The 21,290-nt window shown below is 35.4% G+C and overlaps 17 non-coding genes across 17 annotated transcripts; all 17 read right to left on the reverse strand.

Annotated features, from left to right (window-relative positions):
• Positions 1-304: 304 nt before the first annotated feature.
• Positions 305-377, reverse strand: Trnaf-gaa (transfer RNA phenylalanine (anticodon GAA)). Its single transcript has one exon. It is a non-coding gene; the product is annotated as a tRNA-Phe (tRNA).
• Positions 378-995: 618 nt separating this feature from the next.
• Trnaf-gaa (transfer RNA phenylalanine (anticodon GAA)) lies at positions 996-1,068 on the reverse strand. The gene has a single exon. It is a non-coding gene; the product is annotated as a tRNA-Phe (tRNA).
• A 2,701-nt stretch (positions 1,069-3,769) lies between these two features.
• Trnaf-gaa (transfer RNA phenylalanine (anticodon GAA)) lies at positions 3,770-3,842 on the reverse strand. The gene has a single exon. It is a non-coding gene; the product is annotated as a tRNA-Phe (tRNA).
• A 619-nt stretch (positions 3,843-4,461) lies between these two features.
• Trnaf-gaa (transfer RNA phenylalanine (anticodon GAA)) lies at positions 4,462-4,534 on the reverse strand. Its single transcript has one exon. It is a non-coding gene; the product is annotated as a tRNA-Phe (tRNA).
• A 618-nt stretch (positions 4,535-5,152) lies between these two features.
• Positions 5,153-5,225, reverse strand: Trnaf-gaa (transfer RNA phenylalanine (anticodon GAA)). The gene has a single exon. It is a non-coding gene; the product is annotated as a tRNA-Phe (tRNA).
• Positions 5,226-5,843: 618 nt separating this feature from the next.
• On the reverse strand, positions 5,844-5,916 carry Trnaf-gaa (transfer RNA phenylalanine (anticodon GAA)). The gene has a single exon. It is a non-coding gene; the product is annotated as a tRNA-Phe (tRNA).
• A 618-nt stretch (positions 5,917-6,534) lies between these two features.
• On the reverse strand, positions 6,535-6,607 carry Trnaf-gaa (transfer RNA phenylalanine (anticodon GAA)). Its single transcript has one exon. It is a non-coding gene; the product is annotated as a tRNA-Phe (tRNA).
• Positions 6,608-9,508: 2,901 nt separating this feature from the next.
• Positions 9,509-9,581, reverse strand: Trnaf-gaa (transfer RNA phenylalanine (anticodon GAA)). Its single transcript has one exon. It is a non-coding gene; the product is annotated as a tRNA-Phe (tRNA).
• A 620-nt stretch (positions 9,582-10,201) lies between these two features.
• Positions 10,202-10,274, reverse strand: Trnaf-gaa (transfer RNA phenylalanine (anticodon GAA)). The gene has a single exon. It is a non-coding gene; the product is annotated as a tRNA-Phe (tRNA).
• Positions 10,275-16,068: 5,794 nt separating this feature from the next.
• Trnaf-gaa (transfer RNA phenylalanine (anticodon GAA)) lies at positions 16,069-16,141 on the reverse strand. Its single transcript has one exon. It is a non-coding gene; the product is annotated as a tRNA-Phe (tRNA).
• Positions 16,142-16,759: 618 nt separating this feature from the next.
• Trnaf-gaa (transfer RNA phenylalanine (anticodon GAA)) lies at positions 16,760-16,832 on the reverse strand. Its single transcript has one exon. It is a non-coding gene; the product is annotated as a tRNA-Phe (tRNA).
• Positions 16,833-17,450: 618 nt separating this feature from the next.
• Positions 17,451-17,523, reverse strand: Trnaf-gaa (transfer RNA phenylalanine (anticodon GAA)). Its single transcript has one exon. It is a non-coding gene; the product is annotated as a tRNA-Phe (tRNA).
• Positions 17,524-18,141: 618 nt separating this feature from the next.
• Trnaf-gaa (transfer RNA phenylalanine (anticodon GAA)) lies at positions 18,142-18,214 on the reverse strand. Its single transcript has one exon. It is a non-coding gene; the product is annotated as a tRNA-Phe (tRNA).
• A 618-nt stretch (positions 18,215-18,832) lies between these two features.
• On the reverse strand, positions 18,833-18,905 carry Trnaf-gaa (transfer RNA phenylalanine (anticodon GAA)). Its single transcript has one exon. It is a non-coding gene; the product is annotated as a tRNA-Phe (tRNA).
• Positions 18,906-19,523: 618 nt separating this feature from the next.
• Trnaf-gaa (transfer RNA phenylalanine (anticodon GAA)) lies at positions 19,524-19,596 on the reverse strand. The gene has a single exon. It is a non-coding gene; the product is annotated as a tRNA-Phe (tRNA).
• A 618-nt stretch (positions 19,597-20,214) lies between these two features.
• Trnaf-gaa (transfer RNA phenylalanine (anticodon GAA)) lies at positions 20,215-20,287 on the reverse strand. Its single transcript has one exon. It is a non-coding gene; the product is annotated as a tRNA-Phe (tRNA).
• A 618-nt stretch (positions 20,288-20,905) lies between these two features.
• On the reverse strand, positions 20,906-20,978 carry Trnaf-gaa (transfer RNA phenylalanine (anticodon GAA)). The gene has a single exon. It is a non-coding gene; the product is annotated as a tRNA-Phe (tRNA).
• Positions 20,979-21,290: the final 312 nt, after the last annotated feature.

The following is a 21,290-nucleotide window of genomic DNA, read 5'->3' on the forward strand; positions in this document are numbered from 1 at the left end:
GAAGAAAACAGTTAGTCTTTCGTCGACGTTATCTGTCAACATCCGTGATTGACTTGACATCATAAAGAATCATCGCCAACGTTACCAAGTTAGATTAACGAACAGCGGTTGATCATTATAAAGACATCACCGTTCAGCTGGTAAATGTGTGTTTTCTTCTCTCGTATCATGTGCACTGTTTCTGCAATCTGACATGCCATTAGTATAGTTACATCTAGTCATTCTATGGAGAAAAGTTTCTTTGGATTATCTTGCAAAAGTGGTGAGTAGCAAAAAATATCCTGCCAGCCGCCGGATTGTTCCGTGCCGGAACCCGGGATTGAACCGGGGGCCTTTAGATCTTCAGTCTAACGCTCTCCCAACTGAGCTATTCCGGCTGACATGGATTGTTCGGCAATTAGGTGCATTTATAGCAACTGAGCTGTTAGACCAATGATATAATTACATGAAACTGAAAGTGCATGTGCATGTGCAAATTAAGAAAATTATTTTCTGGTGTTGAAAATTGTATGGATGGCTGAGGAATAAATTTAGAAATAGTTATAGATACCAGTATAGTTTCAAACACGTGTTTGTTCTTAGAATATTTATCATTCATTTCTATGTGAAAAAGTCCGTGTATATTAACATTAAGATTTTAGCTTTAATAAAAGAAAGGGAAAACAAAAGACGTTTTCTTCTTCCAAGAAGAGAAGAAAACAGTTAGTCTTTCGTCGACGTTATCTGTCAACATCCGTGATTGACTTGACATCATAAAGAATCATCGCCAACGTTACCAAGTTAGATTAACGAACAGCAGTTGATCATTATAAAGACATCACCGTTCAGCTGGTAAATGTGTGTTTTCTTCTCTCGTATCATGTGCACTGTTTCTGCAATCTGACATGCCATTAGTATAGTTACATCTAGTCATTCTATGGAGAAAAGTTTCTTTGGATTATCTTGCAAAAGTGGTGAGTAGCAAAAAATATCCTGCCAGCCGCCGGATTGTTCCGTGCCGGAACCCGGGATTGAACCGGGGGCCTTTAGATCTTCAGTCTAACGCTCTCCCAACTGAGCTATTCCGGCTGACATGGATTGTTCGGCAATTAGGTGCATTTATAGCAACTGAGCTGTTAGACCAATGATATAATTACATGAAACTGAAAGTGCATGTGCATGTGCAAATTAAGAAAATTATTTTCTGGTGTTGAAAATTGTATGGATGGCTGAGGAATAAATTTAGAAATAGTTATAGATACCAGTATAGTTTCAAACACGTGTTTGTTCTTAGAATATTTATCATTCATTTCTATGTGAAAAAGTCCGTGTATATTAACATTAAGATTTTAGCTTTAATAAAAGAAAGGGAAAACAAAAGACGTTTTCTTCTTCCAAGAAGAGAAGAAAACAGTTAGTCTTTCGTCGACGTTATCTGTCAACATCCGTGATTGACTTGACATCATAAAGAATCATCGCCAACGTTACCAAGTTAGATTAACGAACAGCGGTTGATCATTATAAAGACATCACCGTTCAGCTGGTAAATGTGTGTTTTCTTCTCTCGTATCATGTGCACTGTTTCTGCAATCTGACATGCCATTAGTATAGTTACATCTAGTCATTCTATGGAGAAAAGTTTCTTTGGATTATCTTGCAAAAGTGGTGAGTAGCAAAAAATATCCTGCCAGCCGCCGGATTGTTCCGTGCCGGAACCCGGGATTGAACCGGGGGCCTTTAGATCTTCAGTCTAACGCTCTTTTTTTTTTTTTTTTTTTTTTACATTTTCATTATTTATTGTCCTTTCTCTGAAAATGAATCATATTTGCAAAATTATCTATATTGCGTGAAATATTTTTCACGAACATAATTATCTGATTAATATCAACTTTCGTATACTCATCTATCATTTTCTATGGAAGAACATCATATCCCTATATTTATATTCAATCTCATTCTAATCTACCATTCAGCTCATACATTCAAATTATAAAAGCCTACACCGAATACAATGAAAAATTAAAGAGTTTTAGTGTTTGTACAGTACTGTATCATTGTCCTACATTTGACGAAAATTGATACAATCGAAATAAAAGATCGCAAAGGGCTGGTCTCCATTCCACCATGCAAATTAATTCAAAAGTATTAAATATTAAGTCAATTATCAGCAATAATAAGACAAGCAAACAAAATCACAATCCAATTATCATAATTCAGCAAAAACATTTTTTCCCATTTTCTCACAGAAACATACACACTCTCATTACAAAAACAAATTATAAAATACTTAAACAAATTTTACAGTTTTTTATTTCCACAAGCCACGTTTTCAATCTCCAGTATTCCTTGACGGACTGCATCAGTCATCAGTTGTGTTTGTCTAACATCTTTAAAATCCTCGGTTACAACTTTGTTCAATAACCGGTATTCTCGTTCCCCGCGATTGACAGTTTCAACACTTTTATGGCCCATATGATATAATATCAGAAGTCCTCTATGCGTTTTTCCAATCAATATGTCCATACCACTTCGGTTTTGTTTTAAAACAATTTTATATATAAATCTACTAGCTTGTACAGTTTTATTACGTTCTTTCAATTTATCACATGTTGACGGAGTAGATACACTATCACTATTAATCGTTTGACTAATTGTACACATTGATTCATCTACGGTGCATTTATTCTTTTCAATTCTCCCAACAGATACACTATGTTTATTTTTATTTACATTGTTTACACTTTCACTTGTTAAACAGGTTGGTGACATAGACAATTCATTACCTGTATCGATAGACAGTTCTATATTTGGATTCTCTATAATATCAATGTTACCTGTAGTAGCGGAGGCCACAGACGGGTCATCTTCAAAATCCATTATATCTAATGTATTTGTCGATACCTTTTCACTCGTTATTTGAATTATTTCAGATGGAAGATCTGAACAAATCACATTTGTATTATTCTCAATATTTACATTGTCATTGTTATATTCTTTCATTCGTTTCTTATTACGATTGACGGTAGAATTTGATTTTCTTTTACTCTTAGTACTATCTTCATTTGTGAAAACTATAGAAACACGGGCTCTGTCATTCTCACCGTGAACAGTAAATGTGATATTACGAAATTGTTCGCATGCATTTTCTATAGTACTCATCAGTAGAGCTGGAAGTCTCTCCATTATAATTATAATTAAAAACAGTTATACAATTCACCCTCGGGTAGCCTCTTTCAATCCAACAATATTTACAACATTTCAAACAGTTAATAAAGACGGGTTTTTCAATATCAATGAAAAGAACTTACTTCTAAAACAAGTTAGAATGTTAATAATCCATATTTTAGCTTGGTAATCCGAGCAATAACTTATAATAGAGTATAATTTTCACAGTACTCAAAAACAACGTCCTGTCATATGAAGGTCCACTCGACTTTTTCAATAAAAGAAAGGGAAAACAAAAGACGTTTTCTTCTTCCAAGAAGAGAAGAAAACAGTTAGTCTTTCGTCGACGTTATCTGTCAACATCCGTGATTGACTTGACATCATAAAGAATCATCGCCAACGTTACCAAGTTAGATTAACGAACAGCGGTTGATCATTATAAAGACATCACCGTTCAGCTGGTAAATGTGTGTTTTCTTCTCTCGTATCATGTGCACTGTTTCTGCAATCTGACATGCCATTAGTATAGTTACATCTAGTCATTCTATGGAGAAAAGTTTCTTTGGATTATCTTGCAAAAGTGGTGAGTAGCAAAAAATATCCTGCCAGCCGCCGGATTGTTCCGTGCCGGAACCCGGGATTGAACCGGGGGCCTTTAGATCTTCAGTCTAACGCTCTCCCAACTGAGCTATTCCGGCTGACATGGATTGTTCGGCAATTAGGTGCATTTATAGCAACTGAGCTGTTAGACCAATGATATAATTACATGAAACTGAAAGTGCATGTGCATGTGCAAATTAAGAAAATTATTTTCTGGTGTTGAAAATTGTATGGATGGCTGAGGAATAAATTTAGAAATAGTTATAGATACCAGTATAGTTTCAAACACGTGTTTGTTCTTAGAATATTTATCATTCATTTCTATGTGAAAAAGTCCGTGTATATTAACATTAAGATTTTAGCTTTAATAAAAGAAAGGGAAAACAAAAGACGTTTTCTTCTTCCAAGAAGAGAAGAAAACAGTTAGTCTTTCGTCGACGTTATCTGTCAACATCCGTGATTGACTTGACATCATAAAGAATCATCGCCAACGTTACCAAGTTAGATTAACGAACAGCGGTTGATCATTATAAAGACATCACCGTTCAGCTGGTAAATGTGTGTTTTCTTCTCTCGTATCATGTGCACTGTTTCTGCAATCTGACATGCCATTAGTATAGTTACATCTAGTCATTTTATGGAGAAAAGTTTCTTTGGATTATCTTGCAAAAGTGGTGAGTAGCAAAAAAATATCCTGCCAGCCGCCGGATTGTTCCGTGCCGGAACCCGGGATTGAACCGGGGGCCTTTAGATCTTCAGTCTAACGCTCTCCCAACTGAGCTATTCCGGCTGACATGGATTGTTCGGCAATTAGGTGCATTTATAGCAACTGAGCTGTTAGACCAATGATATAATTACATGAAACTGAAAGTGCATGTGCATGTGCAAATTAAGAAAATTATTTTCTGGTGTTGAAAATTGTATGGATGGCTGAGGAATAAATTTAGAAATAGTTATAGATACCAGTATAGTTTCAAACACGTGTTTGTTCTTAGAATATTTATCATTCATTTCTATGTGAAAAAGTCCGTGTATATTAACATTAAGATTTTAGCTTTAATAAAAGAAAGGGAAAACAAAAGACGTTTTCTTCTTCCAAGAAGAGAAGAAAACAGTTAGTCTTTCGTCGACGTTATCTGTCAACATCCGTGATTGACTTGACATCATAAAGAATCATCGCCAACGTTACCAAGTTAGATTAACGAACAGCGGTTGATCATTATAAAGACATCACCGTTCAGCTGGTAAATGTGTGTTTTCTTCTCTCGTATCATGTGCACTGTTTCTGCAATCTGACATGCCATTAGTATAGTTACATCTAGTCATTCTATGGAGAAAAGTTTCTTTGGATTATCTTGCAAAAGTGGTGAGTAGCAAAAAATATCCTGCCAGCCGCCGGATTGTTCCGTGCCGGAACCCGGGATTGAACCGGGGGCCTTTAGATCTTCAGTCTAACGCTCTCCCAACTGAGCTATTCCGGCTGACATGGATTGTTCGGCAATTAGGTGCATTTATAGCAACTGAGCTGTTAGACCAATGATATAATTACATGAAACTGAAAGTGCATGTGCATGTGCAAATTAAGAAAATTATTTTCTGGTGTTGAAAATTGTATGGATGGCTGAGGAATAAATTTAGAAATAGTTATAGATACCAGTATAGTTTCAAACACGTGTTTGTTCTTAGAATATTTATCATTCATTTCTATGTGAAAAAGTCCGTGTATATTAACATTAAGATTTTAGCTTTAATAAAAGAAAGGGAAAACAAAAGACGTTTTCTTCTTCCAAGAAGAGAAGAAAACAGTTAGTCTTTCGTCGACGTTATCTGTCAACATCCGTGATTGACTTGACATCATAAAGAATCATCGCCAACGTTACCAAGTTAGATTAACGAACAGCGGTTGATCATTATAAAGACATCACCGTTCAGCTGGTAAATGTGTGTTTTCTTCTCTCGTATCATGTGCACTGTTTCTGCAATCTGACATGCCATTAGTATAGTTACATCTAGTCATTCTATGGAGAAAAGTTTCTTTGGATTATCTTGCAAAAGTGGTGAGTAGCAAAAAATATCCTGCCAGCCGCCGGATTGTTCCGTGCCGGAACCCGGGATTGAACCGGGGGCCTTTAGATCTTCAGTCTAACGCTCTCCCAACTGAGCTATTCCGGCTGACATGGATTGTTCGGCAATTAGGTGCATTTATAGCAACTGAGCTGTTAGACCAATGATATAATTACATGAAACTGAAAGTGCATGTGCATGTGCAAATTAAGAAAATTATTTTCTGGTGTTGAAAATTGTATGGATGGCTGAGGAATAAATTTAGAAATAGTTATAGATACCAGTATAGTTTCAAACACGTGTTTGTTCTTAGAATATTTATCATTCATTTCTATGTGAAAAAGTCCGTGTATATTAACATTAAGATTTTAGCTTTAATAAAAGAAAGGGAAAACAAAAGACGTTTTCTTCTTCCAAGAAGAGAAGAAAACAGTTAGTCTTTCGTCGACGTTATCTGTCAACATCCGTGATTGACTTGACATCATAAAGAATCATCGCCAACGTTACCAAGTTAGATTAACGAACAGCGGTTGATCATTATAAAGACATCACCGTTCAGCTGGTAAATGTGTGTTTTCTTCTCTCGTATCATGTGCACTGTTTCTGCAATCTGACATGCCATTAGTATAGTTACATCTAGTCATTCTATGGAGAAAAGTTTCTTTGGATTATCTTGCAAAAGTGGTGAGTAGCAAAAAATATCCTGCCAGCCGCCGGATTGTTCCGTGCCGGAACCCGGGATTGAACCGGGGGCCTTTAGATCTTCAGTCTAACGCTCTCCCAACTGAGCTATTCCGGCTGACATGGATTGTTCGGCAATTAGGTGCATTTATAGCAACTGAGCTGTTAGACCAATGATATAATTACATGAAACTGAAAGTGCATGTGCATGTGCAAATTAAGAAAATTATTTTCTGGTGTTGAAAATTGTATGGATGGCTGAGGAATAAATTTAGAAATAGTTATAGATACCAGTATAGTTTCAAACACGTGTTTGTTCTTAGAATATTTATCATTCATTTCTATGTGAAAAAGTCCGTGTATATTAACATTAAGATTTTAGCTTTAATAAAAGAAAGGGAAAACAAAAGACGTTTTCTTCTTCCAAGAAGAGAAGAAAACAGTTAGTCTTTCGTCGACGTTATCTGTCAACATCCGTGATTGACTTGACATCATAAAGAATCATCGCCAACGTTACCAAGTTAGATTAACGAACAGCGGTTGATCATTATAAAGACATCACCGTTCAGCTGGTAAATGTGTGTTTTCTTCTCTCGTATCATGTGCACTGTTTCTGCAATCTGACATGCCATTAGTATAGTTACATCTAGTCATTCTATGGAGAAAAGTTTCTTTGGATTATCTTGCAAAAGTGGTGAGTAGCAAAAAATATCCTGCCAGCCGCCGGATTGTTCCGTGCCGGAACCCGGGATTGAACCGGGGGCCTTTAGATCTTCAGTCTAACGCTCTTTTTTTTTTTTATCTTTATTATGATCACACTTCATATATACATATCACAGTTTGAAAATACACATATAAATGAAAACATTCATATAACTTATTGTCCTGTCTCTGAAATGATAACATTCGACATTTTATATAACAATATTGCGTGAAATATTTTCCACTAACTTCGAATTCACTGTCATATTATAAAACTTTTTCTTTATTTTTTCCTTTTTTTCTTTTTATATAAAACAATAAAAAAAACAACATTTGAAACAATTCAAGAAAAAAAACCACTAAATGTTTACATACGCAAAAGTTCTATTTTAATTTTATTTTCCATGTGATATATAAAAAACGGTTGGTTTCCAGACCAGAATATTGATTCACCGGCACAAAAATTATTTAATAAAATTTCCGTGTATAAACATATATTGTTTTCCATCTTAACTGTTTATTAATCGAAACATCATGAACACAGTCTATATTTCTCCGCGTATCTTTCCATCCTTGGAATGTCACGTACGTAACAGTCAATGTCACAAGTGTCCCATTTTCTTACGTCGTTAAATCTATTTACGCAATACATTGCGTTTTCAAAGTCCGATTTCTCGCTGTCCAAATTTACATGTCTGATTTCACGTTTCGCTATACTACACATAACTACGGTGTCTCTGTTTTTCACTTTTCCTATTATGCAACTTCCGTCAGATCGTCTATTAAATACAATTTTGTGATAATAACTGTCTGTACTAAGATTGTTCCCAGTAATTATCAATTTCGGATCGATTGTTTTTATTTCGTCTTTTTCATTATTTTCTATATTTTCAACTTCGGTGTATACATTCTTTTTATTTCTCGAACCGTTACACACTATTCTTCCCGTTATTTCATTGTCCTTACTTGTTTTGACCAGCGATACACTAATCGGCTGAACACCTTTCATCACAACCGGTTGAACAACATTCCTTACAGGTGTAATGTTTATCTGCTCGGGGGCTACTAATGGGAGATCTAAATGACCATCGTATTGTAATTCACCTTCCGAGTCCATTATAACTTCTGAATTATCCTGATTACAGCCATTAAATGTCTTATCAACGTCATTGTTTGTATTTTCTGCTCTTTCCTTCCATGTTTTCATCCTTTTATTGTCTCTCTCTCTATTTGATCTTGACTTATGTTTTACTCCACGATTCACGTGTATTAAATCACCTCTTGTCCAAACCAATGAAATGCGCATTTTGTCACCTAAATAATGAGAATTCCATGTCAGTTGCTCATAATCATCAATAATACTGTTAATTAAGGCGACTAAAGGCTTCGGCAATTTTTCCATAATGATTTCCCTGATAGGTACCTCAATTTTCACAAGAAGAATAGTAAAGTTCACAAAACAACAATAAAACGCAAAATAATTCTCAAAAATGTCAGTAATTTAACTTACATTACTGTTATAATAGTTATATTTACTAAATCCGGCTGGTAATATCCAAATCCTATAGAAATAATAACACAATAACAGGAGCAATAAATTGTACGTCTATATCAATGTAAGGTGCACTCGACCATCCAGGATTGAACCGGGGGCCTTTAGATCTTCAGTCTAACGCTCTCCCAACTGAGCTATTCCGGCTGACATGGATTGTTCGGCAATTAGGTGCATTTATAGCAACTGAGCTGTTAGACCAATGATATAATTACATGAAACTGAAAGTGCATGTGCATGTGCAAATTAAGAAAATTATTTTCTGGTGTTGAAAATTGTATGGATGGCTGAGGAATAAATTTAGAAATAGTTATAGATACCAGTATAGTTTCAAACACGTGTTTGTTCTTAGAATATTTATCATTCATTTCTATGTGAAAAAGTCCGTGTATATTAACATTAAGATTTTAGCTTTAATAAAAGAAAGGGAAAACAAAAGACGTTTTCTTCTTCCAAGAAGAGAAGAAAACAGTTAGTCTTTCGTCGACGTTATCTGTCAACATCCGTGATTGACTTGACATCATAAAGAATCATCGCCAACGTTACCAAGTTAGATTAACGAACAGCGGTTGATCATTATAAAGACATCACCGTTCAGCTGGTAAATGTGTGTTTTCTTCTCTCGTATCATGTGCACTGTTTCTGCAATCTGACATGCCATTAGTATAGTTACATCTAGTCATTCTATGGAGAAAAGTTTCTTTGGATTATCTTGCAAAAGTGGTGAGTAGCAAAAAATATCCTGCCAGCCGCCGGATTGTTCCGTGCCGGAACCCGGGATTGAACCGGGGGCCTTTAGATCTTCAGTCTAACGCTCTCCCAACTGAGCTATTCCGGCTGACATGGATTGTTCGGCAATTAGGTGCATTTATAGCAACTGAGCTGTTAGACCAATGATATAATTACATGAAACTGAAAGTGCATATGTGCATGTGCAAATTAAGAAAATTATTTTCTGGTGTTGAAAATTGTATGGATGGCTGAGGAATAAATTTAGAAATAGTTATAGATACCAGTATAGTTTCAAACACGTGTTTGTTCTTAGAATATTTATCATTCATTTCTATGTGAAAAAGTCCGTGTATATTAACATTAAGATTTTAGCTTTAATAAAAGAAAGGGAAAACAAAAGACGTTTACTTCTTCCAAGAAGAGAAGAAAACAGTTAGTCTTTCGTCGACGTTATCTGTCAACATCCGTGATTGACTTGACATCATAAAGAATCATCGCCAACGTTACCAAGTTAGATTAACGAACAGCGGTTGATCATTATAAAGACATCACCGTTCAGCTGGTAAATGTGTGTTTTCTTCTCTCGTATCATGTGCACTGTTTCTGCAATCTGACATGCCATTAGTATAGTTACATCTAGTCATTCTATGGAGAAAAGTTTCTTTGGATTATCTTGCAAAAGTGGTGAGTAGCAAAAAATATCCTGCCAGCCGCCGGATTGTTCCGTGCCGGAACCCGGGATTGAACCGGGGGCCTTTAGATCTTCAGTCTAACGCTCTCCCAACTGAGCTATTCCGGCTGACATGGATTGTTCGGCAATTAGGTGCATTTATAGCAACTGAGCTGCTAGACCAATGATATAATTACATGAAACTGAAAGTGCATGTGCATGTGCAAATTAAGAAAATTATTTTCTGGTGTTGAAAATTGTATGGATGGCTGAGGAATAAATTTAGAAATAGTTATAGATACCAGTATAGTTTCAAACACGTGTTTGTTCTTAGAATATTTATCATTCATTTCTATGTGAAAAAGTCCGTGTATATTAACATTAAGATTTTAGCTTTAATAAAAGAAAGGGAAAACAAAAGACGTTTTCTTCTTCCAAGAAGAGAAGAAAACAGTTAGTCTTTCGTCGACGTTATCTGTCAACATCCGTGATTGACTTGACATCATAAAGAATCATCGCCAACGTTACCAAGTTAGATTAACGAACAGCGGTTGATCATTATAAAGACATCACCGTTCAGCTGGTAAATGTGTGTTTTCTTCTCTCGTATCATGTGCACTGTTTCTGCAATCTGACATGCCATTAGTATAGTTACATCTAGTCATTCTATGGAGAAAAGTTTCTTTGGATTATCTTGCAAAAGTGGTGAGTAGCAAAAAATATCCTGCCAGCCGCCGGATTGTTCCGTGCCGGAACCCGGGATTGAACCGGGGGCCTTTAGGCCACAGACCACAATTAATTCCTCTATCAGTTCTTTACAACCTTTTGCATCATTAAAAAAATTACACCATGCACTTTTGTTAAATTTTTTGTGTGTGTAATCTATAGTCCTAGTCCAAATATATATCCAAAATTCAGAAAGATTGAAGCAATCACTTTTACAAATTTAGCCAATACACATCCATACCCCTATTGACAAGTCAAGAGATGTTCCGAAAACTGTAAATATCACCTTTTTGCACTTGGCCTAATCACTCATTCCATATCAAAATCAGTTAAAATACAACATCCAAAAATTTATTTGACCTCTCTTCTTTCATTTCCACCCAAAAAGATTTAAGAAATGAGTGAGGAAAGGAAAGAAGAAAAATTAAGGAAAAATACACTCTAATTAAAAGGAACTATATTCGTGGACAACGAAAAGCGGGGTCATTAATTGTGGTCTTGGGCCTATTAGGGGCCTAAAACTTGACCAATTCTAATAAAACTTGGCATGATTCAAGCTTAGTATATTATGAAACAGGTTACAAAGTTTCAAAGCCATATGATACCAAATAAAAAAAATGTGGCATTTTTTATATCTGAACTTTAGGTGCTGAATTGTGGCGTTGAATTAGAAAAATTAAAACTATCAAATTTGAGCTTCTAAAAACCAAAAGATACCAAAACTAACACTTTTAAATGTCTCTATGTATAAGTTAACATCTATTCAAAGCAACAGAAAGCAAACTTCATGTATCAGACTTATGAAAAATGGCCAGAAGTTAATTTTATATGAGCCTGTGCCAAAAAATAGAGGTTTTCAATTAGGGTGAGGCCTTATATCAAATGTAATATTTTTCACTTACCACAATTTTCTGAAGTTGTTAAGTTATCAAAAAAACTTTAACAGGTTATAAATGTACTTTTAATGGAAATATAAGTTTAAAATAGCATAACACATGTGGATAAAATGGTCTTTAGCAATGTTATGCTTAAAAAAACAGGTTGTCAGTTTAGGCCGTTCCCCACATTTGTATATTTAAAAGCATATAAATGATATGGGAGATTGAGATATACTTCTTTTTGCTAAAATCTGTGCTTAGATATGATAAAACATGGAGCCTGGATGTAACAAGACTGTCACTTTCAACTATATATGTAGGCAGTATGGTCTGATGCAAAGTTTATTAACTTTACTGTTTAAAAACTGAATGAAATTTCAGCCTCAAAAGGCCAATAATTTAACCACTAGCTATCACACAGAAGAAATTAAAGGTAGTCTGTGAAACAGAAAAGGTTAAGCAACCAGTAATAAGTGTTTTTGATGTAGGTTCAGTGCAATCTGTTTTGGAATACAACTTTTAAGTGCATAGAACTTCACATTTCACCTGCTGCGTATACTGACCGTTAGACTTAGACTATTAAAACAGCACATTTTGCACTCTTTTTATGTTTTTATCTACTTTTTTTTGTGTTCAGAGTTCACAAATAAGTTAAACAACTGAAATGAATACCACAAACACAAATAGATATCAGAAAAAAACTGTCAGAAAGAAATTAAGCATGATGTTTTTGAAAAAATAGTGAAAAAAGTGAAAAAGCTACATTTTGGGCATTTAACCTGAAAAGTGACTTTTTCACAAAATTTCTATCAAATGAAAGTGAAAATCATTTCTTCTCAAGTAGTTTGACAAATCAATACCAATAGATCATTCAGAGAAGATGCCAAAGTAAAAATTCAAAATTTGCTGAAATGCACCTCTTAGGCCACAGACCACAATTAATTCCTCTATCAGTTCTTTACAACCTTTTGCATCATTAAAAAAATTACACCATGCACTTTTGTTAAATTTTTTGTGTGTGTAATCTATAGTCCTAGTCCAAATATATATCCAAAATTCAGAAAGATTGAAGCAATCACTTTTACAAATTTAGCCAATACACATCCATACCCCTATTGACAAGTCAAGAGATGTTCCGAAAACTGTAAATATCACCTTTTTGCACTTGGCCTAATCACTCATTCCATATCAAAATCAGTTAAAATACAACATCCAAAAATTTATTTGACCTCTCTTCTTTCATTTCCACCCAAAAAGATTTAAGAAATGAGTGAGGAAAGGAAAGAAGAAAAATTAAGGAAAAATACACTCTAATTAAAAGGAACTATATTCGTGGACAACGAAAAGCGGGGTCATTAATTGTGGTCTTGGGCCTTTAGATCTTCAGTCTAACGCTCTCCCAACTGAGCTATTCCGGCTGACATGGATTGTTCGGCAATTAGGTGCATTTATAGCAACTGAGCTGTTAGACCAATGATATAATTACATGAAACTGAAAGTGCATGTGCATGTGCAAATTAAGAAAATTATTTTCTGGTGTTGAAAATTGTATGGATGGCTGAGGAATAAATTTAGAAATAGTTATAGATACCAGTATAGTTTCAAACACGTGTTTGTTCTTAGAATATTTATCATTCATTTCTATGTGAAAAAGTCCGTGTATATTAACATTAAGATTTTAGCTTTAATAAAAGAAAGGGAAAACAAAAGACGTTTTCTTCTTCCAAGAAGAGAAGAAAACAGTTAGTCTTTCGTCGACGTTATCTGTCAACATCCGTGATTGACTTGACATCATAAAGAATCATCGCCAACGTTACCAAGTTAGATTAACGAACAGCGGTTGATCATTATAAAGACATCACCGTTCAGCTGGTAAATGTGTGTTTTCTTCTCTCGTATCATGTGCACTGTTTCTGCAATCTGACATGCCATTAGTATAGTTACATCTAGTCATTCTATGGAGAAAAGTTTCTTTGGATTATCTTGCAAAAGTGGTGAGTAGCAAAAAATATCCTGCCAGCCGCCGGATTGTTCCGTGCCGGAACCCGGGATTGAACCGGGGGCCTTTAGATCTTCAGTCTAACGCTCTTTTTTTTTTTTATCTTTATTATGATCACACTTCATATATACATATCACAGTTTGAAAATACACATATAAATGAAAACATTCATATAACTTATTGTCCTGTCTCTGAAATGATAACATTCGACATTTTATATAACAATATTGCGTGAAATATTTTCCACTAACTTCGAATTCACTGTCATATTATAAAACTTTTTCTTTATTTTTTCCTTTTTTTCTTTTTATATAAAACAATAAAAAAAACAACATTTGAAACAATTCAAGAAAAAAAACCACTAAATGTTTACATACGCAAAAGTTCTATTTTAATTTTATTTTCCATGTGATATATAAAAAACGGTTGGTTTCCAGACCAGAATATTGATTCACCGGCACAAAAATTATTTAATAAAATTTCCGTGTATAAACATATATTGTTTTCCATCTTAACTGTTTATTAATCGAAACATCATGAACACAGTCTATATTTCTCCGCGTATCTTTCCATCCTTGGAATGTCACGTACGTAACAGTCAATGTCACAAGTGTCCCATTTTCTTACGTCGTTAAATCTATTTACGCAATACATTGCGTTTTCAAAGTCCGATTTCTCGCTGTCCAAATTTGCATGTCTGATTTCACGTTTCGCTATACTACACATAACTACGGTGTCTCTGTTTTTCACTTTTCCTATTATGCAACTTCCGTCAGATCGTCTATTAAATACAATTTTGTGATAATAACTGTCTGTACTAAGATTGTTCCCAGTAATTATCAATTTCGGATCGATTGTTTTTATTTCGTCTTTTTCATTATTTTCTATATTTTCAACTTCGGTGTATACATTCTTTTTATTTCTCGAACCGTTACACACTATTCTTCCCGTTATTTCATTGTCCTTACTTGTTTTGACCAGCGATACACTAATCGGCTGAACACCTTTCATCACAACCGGTTGAACAACATTCCTTACAGGTGTAATGTTTATCTGCTCGGGGGCTACTAATGGGAGATCTAAATGACCATCGTATTGTAATTCACCTTCCGAGTCCATTATAACTTCTGAATTATCCTGATTACAGCCATTAAATGTCTTATCAACGTCATTGTTTGTATTTTCTGCTCTTTCCTTCCATGTTTTCATCCTTTTATTGTCTCTCTCTCTATTTGATCTTGACTTATGTTTTACTCCACGATTCACGTGTATTAAATCACCTCTTGTCCAAACCAATGAAATGCGCATTTTGTCACCTAAATAATGAGAATTCCATGTCAGTTGCTCATAATCATCAATAATACTGTTAATTAAGGCGACTAAAGGCTTCGGCAATTTTTCCATAATGATTTCCCTGATAGGTACCTCAATTTTCACAAGAAGAATAGTAAAGTTCACAAAACAACAATAAAACGCAAAATAATTCTCAAAAATGTCAGTAATTTAACTTACATTACTGTTATAATAGTTATATTTACTAAATCCGGCTGGTAATATCCAAATCCTATAGAAATAATAACACAATAACAGGAGCAATAAATTGTACGTCTATATCAATGTAAGGTGCACTCGACCATCCAGGATTGAACCGGGGGCCTTTAGATCTTCAGTCTAACGCTCTCCCAACTGAGCTATTCCGGCTGACATGGATTGTTCGGCAATTAGGTGCATTTATAGCAACTGAGCTGTTAGACCAATGATATAATTACATGAAACTGAAAGTGCATGTGCATGTGCAAATTAAGAAAATTATTTTCTGGTGTTGAAAATTGTATGGATGGCTGAGGAATAAATTTAGAAATAGTTATAGATACCAGTATAGTTTCAAACACGTGTTTGTTCTTAGAATATTTATCATTCATTTCTATGTGAAAAAGTCCGTGTATATTAACATTAAGATTTTAGCTTTAATAAAAGAAAGGGAAAACAAAAGACGTTTTCTTCTTCCAAGAAGAGAAGAAAACAGTTAGTCTTTCGTCGACGTTATCTGTCAACATCCGTGATTGACTTGACATCATAAAGAATCATCGCCAACGTTACCAAGTTAGATTAACGAACAGCGGTTGATCATTATAAAGACATCACCGTTCAGCTGGTAAATGTGTGTTTTCTTCTCTCGTATCATGTGCACTGTTTCTGCAATCTGACATGCCATTAGTATAGTTACATCTAGTCATTCTATGGAGAAAAGTTTCTTTGGATTATCTTGCAAAAGTGGTGAGTAGCAAAAAATATCCTGCCAGCCGCCGGATTGTTCCGTGCCGGAACCCGGGATTGAACCGGGGGCCTTTAGATCTTCAGTCTAACGCTCTCCCAACTGAGCTATTCCGGCTGACATGGATTGTTCGGCAATTAGGTGCATTTATAGCAACTGAGCTGTTAGACCAATGATATAATTACATGAAACTGAAAGTGCATGTGCATGTGCAAATTAAGAAAATTATTTTCTGGTGTTGAAAATTGTATGGATGGCTGAGGAATAAATTTAGAAATAGTTATAGATACCAGTATAGTTTCAAACACGTGTTTGTTCTTAGAATATTTATCATTCATTTCTATGTGAAAAAGTCCGTGTATATTAACATTAAGATTTTAGCTTTAATAAAAGAAAGGGAAAACAAAAGACGTTTTCTTCTTCCAAGAAGAGAAGAAAACAGTTAGTCTTTCGTCGACGTTATCTGTCAACATCCGTGATTGACTTGACATCATAAAGAATCATCGCCAACGTTACCAAGTTAGATTAACGAACAGCGGTTGATCATTATAAAGACATCACCGTTCAGCTGGTAAATGTGTGTTTTCTTCTCTCGTATCATGTGCACTGTTTCTGCAATCTGACATGCCATTAGTATAGTTACATCTAGTCATTCTATGGAGAAAAGTTTCTTTGGATTATCTTGCAAAAGTGGTGAGTAGCAAAAAATATCCTGCCAGCCGCCGGATTGTTCCGTGCCGGAACCCGGGATTGAACCGGGGGCCTTTAGATCTTCAGTCTAACGCTCTCCCAACTGAGCTATTCCGGCTGACATGGATTGTTCGGCAATTAGGTGCATTTATAGCAACTGAGCTGTTAGACCAATGATATAATTACATGAAACTGAAAGTGCATGTGCATGTGCAAATTAAGAAAATTATTTTCTGGTGTTGAAAATTGTATGGATGGCTGAGGAATAAATTTAGAAATAGTTATAGATACCAGTATAGTTTCAAACACGTGTTTGTTCTTAGAATATTTATCATTCATTTCTATGTGAAAAAGTCCGTGTATATTAACATTAAGATTTTAGCTTTAATAAAAGAAAGGGAAAACAAAAGACGTTTTCTTCTTCCAAGAAGAGAAGAAAACAGTTAGTCTTTCGTCGACGTTATCTGTCAACATCCGTGATTGACTTGACATCATAAAGAATCATCGCCAACGTTACCAAGTTAGATTAACGAACAGCGGTTGATCATTATAAAGACATCACCGTTCAGCTGGTAAATGTGTGTTTTCTTCTCTCGTATCATGTGCACTGTTTCTGCAATCTGACATGCCATTAGTATAGTTACATCTAGTCATTCTATGGAGAAAAGTTTCTTTGGATTATCTTGCAAAAGTGGTGAGTAGCAAAAAATATCCTGCCAGCCGCCGGATTGTTCCGTGCCGGAACCCGGGATTGAACCGGGGGCCTTTAGATCTTCAGTCTAACGCTCTCCCAACTGAGCTATTCCGGCTGACATGGATTGTTCGGCAATTAGGTGCATTTATAGCAACTGAGCTGTTAGACCAATGATATAATTACATGAAACTGAAAGTGCATGTGCATGTGCAAATTAAGAAAATTATTTTCTGGTGTTGAAAATTGTATGGATGGCTGAGGAATAAATTTAGAAATAGTTATAGATACCAGTATAGTTTCAAACACGTGTTTGTTCTTAGAATATTTATCATTCATTTCTATGTGAAAAAGTCCGTGTATATTAACATTAAGATTTTAGCTTTAATAAAAGAAAGGGAAAACAAAAGACGTTTTCTTCTTCCAAGAAGAGAAGAAAACAGTTAGTCTTTCGTCGACGTTATCTGTCAACATCCGTGATTGACTTGACATCATAAAGAATCATCGCCAACGTTACCAAGTTAGATTAACGAACAGCGGTTGATCATTATAAAGACATCACCGTTCAGCTGGTAAATGTGTGTTTTCTTCTCTCGTATCATGTGCACTGTTTCTGCAATCTGACATGCCATTAGTATAGTTACATCTAGTCATTCTATGGAGAAAAGTTTCTTTGGATTATCTTGCAAAAGTGGTGAGTAGCAAAAAATATCCTGCCAGCCGCCGGATTGTTCCGTGCCGGAACCCGGGATTGAACCGGGGGCCTTTAGATCTTCAGTCTAACGCTCTCCCAACTGAGCTATTCCGGCTGACATGGATTGTTCGGCAATTAGGTGCATTTATAGCAACTGAGCTGTTAGACCAATGATATAATTACATGAAACTGAAAGTGCATGTGCATGTGCAAATTAAGAAAATTATTTTCTGGTGTTGAAAATTGTATGGATGGCTGAGGAATAAATTTAGAAATAGTTATAGATACCAGTATAGTTTCAAACACGTGTTTGTTCTTAGAATATTTATCATTCATTTCTATGTGAAAAAGTCCGTGTATATTAACATTAAGATTTTAGCTTTAATAAAAGAAAGGGAAAACAAAAGACGTTTTCTTCTTCCAAGAAGAGAAGAAAACAGTTAGTCTTTCGTCGACGTTATCTGTCAACATCCGTGATTGACTTGACATCATAAAGAATCATCGCCAACGTTACCAAGTTAGATTAACGAACAGCGGTTGATCATTATAAAGACATCACCGTTCAGCTGGTAAATGTGTGTTTTCTTCTCTCGTATCATGTGCACTGTTTCTGCAATCTGACATGCCATTAGTATAGTTACATCTAGTCATTCTATGGAGAAAAGTTTCTTTGGATTATCTTGCAAAAGTGGTGAGTAGCAAAAAATATCCTGCCAGCCGCCGGATTGTTCCGTGCCGGAACCCGGGATTGAACCGGGGGCCTTTAGATCTTCAGTCTAACGCTCTCCCAACTGAGCTATTCCGGCTGACATGGATTGTTCGGCAATTAGGTGCATTTATAGCAACTGAGCTGTTAGACCAATGATATAATTACATGAAACTGAAAGTGCATGTGCATGTGCAAATTAAGAAAATTATTTTCTGGTGTTGAAAATTGTATGGATGGCTGAGGAATAAATTTAGAAATAGTTATAGATACCAGTATAGTTTCAAACACGTGTTTGTTCTTAGAATATTTATCATTCATTTCTATGTGAAAAAGTCCGTGTATATTAACATTAAGATTTTAGCTTTAATAAAAGAAAGGGAAAACAAAAGACGTTTTCTTCTTCCAAGAAGAGAAGAAAACAGTTAGTCTTTCGTCGACGTTATCTGTCAACATCCGTGATTGACTTGACATCATAAAGAATCATCGCCAACGTTACCAAGTTAGATTAACGAACAGCGGTTGATCATTATAAAGACATCACCGTTCAGCTGGTAAATGTGTGTTTTCTTCTCTCGTATCATGTGCACTGTTTCTGCAATCTGACATGCCATTAGTATAGTTACATCTAGTCATTCTATGGAGAAAAGTTTCTTTGGATTATCTTGCAAAAGTGGTGAGTAGCAAAAAATATCCTGCCAGCCGCCGGATTGTTCCGTGCCGGAACCCGGGATTGAACCGGGGGCCTTTAGATCTTCAGTCTAACGCTCTCCCAACTGAGCTATTCCGGCTGACATGGATTGTTCGGCAATTAGGTGCATTTATAGCAACTGAGCTGTTAGACCAATGATATAATTACATGAAACTGAAAGTGCATGTGCATGTGCAAATTAAGAAAATTATTTTCTGGTGTTGAAAATTGTATGGATGGCTGAGGAATAAATTTAGAAATAGTTATAGATACCAGTATAGTTTCAAACACGTGTTTGTTCTTAGAATATTTATCATTCATTTCTATGTGAAAAAGTCCGTGTATATTAACATTAAGATTTTAGCTTTAATAAAAGAAAGGGAAAACAAAAGACGTTTTCTTCTTCCAAGAAGAGAAGAAAACAGTTAGTCTTTCGTCGACGTTATCTGTCAACATCCGTGATTGACTTGACATCATAAAGAATCATCGCCAACGTTACCAAGTTAGATTAACGAACAGCGGTTGATCATTATAAAGACATCACCGTTCAGCTGGTAAATGTGTGTTTTCTTCTCTCGTATCATGTGCACTGTTTCTGCAATCTGACATGCCATTAGTATAGTTACATCTAGTCATTCTATGGAGAAAAGTTTCTTTGGATTATCTTGCAAAAGTGGTGAGTAGCAAAAAATATCCTGCCAGCCGCCGGATTGTTCCGTGCCGGAACCCGGGATTGAACCGGGGGCCTTTAGATCTTCAGTCTAACGCTCTCCCAACTGAGCTATTCCGGCTGACATGGATTGTTCGGCAATTAGGTGCATTTATAGCAACTGAGCTGTTAGACCAATGATATAATTACATGAAACTGAAAGTGCATGTGCATGTGCAAATTAAGAAAATTATTTTCTGGTGTTGAAAATTGTATGGATGGCTGAGGAATAAATTTAGAAATAGTTATAGATACCAGTATAGTTTCAAACACGTGTTTGTTCTTAGAATATTTATCATTCATTTCTATGTGAAAAAGTCCGTGTATATTAACATTAAGATTTTAGCTTTAATAAAAGAAAGGGAAAACAAAAGACGTTTTCTTCTTCCAAGAAGAGAAGAAAACAGTTAGTCTTTCGTCGACGTTATCTGTCAACATCCGTGATTGACTTGACATCATAAAGAATCATCGCCAACGTTACCAAGTTAGATTAACGAACAGCGGTTGATCATTATAAAGACATCACCGTTCAGCTGGTAAATGTGTGTTTTCTTCTCTCGTATCATGTGCACTGTTTCTGCAATCTGACATGCCATTAGTATAGTTACATCCAGTCATTCTATGGAGAAAAGTTTCTTTGGATTATCTTGCAAAAGTGGTGAGTAGCAAAAAATATCCTGCCAGCCGCCGGATTGTTCCGTGCCGGAACCCGGGATTGAACCGGGGGCCTTTAGATCTTCAGTCTAACGCTCTCCCAACTGAGCTATTCCGGCTGACATGGATTGTTCGGCAATTAGGTGCATTTATAGCAACTGAGCTGTTAGACCAATGATATAATTACATGAAACTGAAAGTGCATGTGCATGTGCAAATTAAGAAAATTATTTTCTGGTGTTGAAAATTGTATGGATGGCTGAGGAATAAATTTAGAAATAGTTATAGATACCAGTATAGTTTCAAACACGTGTTTGTTCTTAGAATATTTATCATTCATTTCTATGTGAAAAAGTCCGTGTATATTAACATTAAGATTTTAGCTTTAATAAAAGAAAGGGAAAACAAAAGACGTTTTCTTCTTCCAAGAA

Source organism: Mytilus trossulus, chromosome 10 (assembly GCF_036588685.1).
Source record: "Mytilus trossulus isolate FHL-02 chromosome 10, PNRI_Mtr1.1.1.hap1, whole genome shotgun sequence".
Taxonomy (NCBI): domain Eukaryota; kingdom Metazoa; phylum Mollusca; class Bivalvia; order Mytilida; family Mytilidae; genus Mytilus; species Mytilus trossulus.